The sequence below is a fragment of the Pygoscelis adeliae genome, unplaced genomic scaffold (assembly GCF_000699105.1).
Source record: "Pygoscelis adeliae isolate BGI_AS28 unplaced genomic scaffold, ASM69910v1 Scaffold69, whole genome shotgun sequence".
In the NCBI taxonomy this organism is placed as follows: domain Eukaryota; kingdom Metazoa; phylum Chordata; class Aves; order Sphenisciformes; family Spheniscidae; genus Pygoscelis; species Pygoscelis adeliae.
This window is the reverse complement of record NW_008825619.1, coordinates 3,590,896-3,592,848: the sequence shown is the minus strand read 5'-3', so window position 1 is coordinate 3,592,848 and position 1,953 is coordinate 3,590,896.

Here is a 1,953-nt window from a genome sequence, read left to right as displayed (position 1 = left end):
AAAGTGAAAGGGGAACCCTGTGGTTTGATCAAGTCACCCAGCGAAAATAAAAACAAAATACTTAATCTGTCTTTAAAATATATGAAGTGAATCAGCCTCTGTAAGTAACCTTGCTGAGAAGAGCTGTTAAATTACTGAGCACTCACTTAATGGTCCATCACATGTAGTTTAATAGACTCACCCAAAGAACCAAAGCGGTGGGAGGGATGAGCCGCATGCACGGGCCGTTCCCGTAGTTCTCCCAGGAGCCGCATCAGAACCGGGGGTGCAAAATTTCATGTTTTGAGCTATCGTTATTTAACCTTTACACGGCAGTAGGACTAAAAGTTAAAAACCTCATGTTAATTGCTCCCAGGCGCTAGATTCTCCACAAATAATTTGTAAATGATTGTCCCTGCTCCAAAGTAAGACTGTAAGACTGATGAACATTTTATAATAAGTAATTAAAGGCTTTGACACCCTTGAAGTATTTAGTAAAATCAGCCAATCCAAATTCTGGATTTTCATTTTCGAGCTATCTGCCGGTACAGTATTCCTACTTATTTGCGCAGGTTGCTTTCTTTCCCGTTCTCTCTTCTGTCATTATTGACTTTATGTCTTTAGACTGTAGGAGCGTCTCCTTGCCCATTTTGCTGAGCATGATGGTAGATTTTAGCTTCAGTAAGTGAAGATAGGCATTGCAGATTGATTGTAAGAAGTAGTCTGTTTTGTAGGACAAAAGAAATCCAAAGAAGAGTATAATTTGTGATGGAACAGAATTGTGCTCTCTTTGAACTGTATATTTTGCATTTCACGTTCTCTTTATGGCCTTTCTCAAAGCATTAATAGAAGTTTCTTTTGGACTGAAGGGGTGTTTAACCTTGGCATTAGGAGTAAATTGCTGAGCTCCTGTGTAATCTTTCCCATTCACTGTCTTGAATGGTCAAATGAGTAAAATGCTGAACTAGGAATGCAATAGTGAGAGAGCATTTTAGATAGTCCTCTTTGATGGAGCAGTGGTACAGTAGGAAAAAACCTAGAAGATAAAAAAATCCTTTGGCAGTTCAAGTTCAAAAACAAAAAATGAATATCCGTCTTGCAAACTTTAATCATCTATAACGTAGATGTCTGCATCTGAGATAATTATCCACTCTCTGTTAGTCAGGGAGAATCTGGTTAACATGGTCAACTGAGTGATTAATCTGACCAAACGTAGGTGGCTGCTATAGGAATGAGATGAAAGCCATCTAATCTATGAAGATTGATTATATTGACAATGTCTCTTAGCCTAGATGTACACATTATAAACACCCATATTTAGTCATGCAAAATCACCTTTTTTGTGAAATCTTGTTGAACAATTTCTGGAAAATTTGAAGTTAACACCATTTTAGCAAATGTTTCTGCTTATCTTCCTTTCTTGCAGTTTTATAAGCAGTAAATGTGCATATAAAAATCCAAATTTCTACCCACGCAAAACCCCTCCTTTCCAGGGAACTGTTGTGTTGGCTTCTGATTATCACAAACTGATTAAATGTCTGCCTGTGTGTTTCTCCCTGTTCTAGGCAAAGCACTGAACAAAACTGATCAACAGCAAATAATCATCAACCATCTAAGACTATTCCTTTAGCTGCCTTGCTGGCAATTAATCCTCAAAACATGAGGTCTTCACTTGGTTTGGGTACTCTCTCAGACACAATGGGAACGGGATGTAGCAAAGCTTGGGTCCTCTTTCAAGGGCAGTGAAGGTCCTATGTGTGTTATTACTAACATACAGAAATTGACATATTGGAATAACTTTCGCTATTCTGGTGAATATTCTGATGTGTTGGTAATGTTGCCGAATTCTCAGCCTGCTGCTGAAAAGCCACCAGGACGCTTTTGGCTGATGACTGTACAAGTGTCATGGTTTAACCTCAGCCGGCAACTGAGCACCACGCAGCCACTCTCTCACTCCCCCTGCCCCGGTGGGAT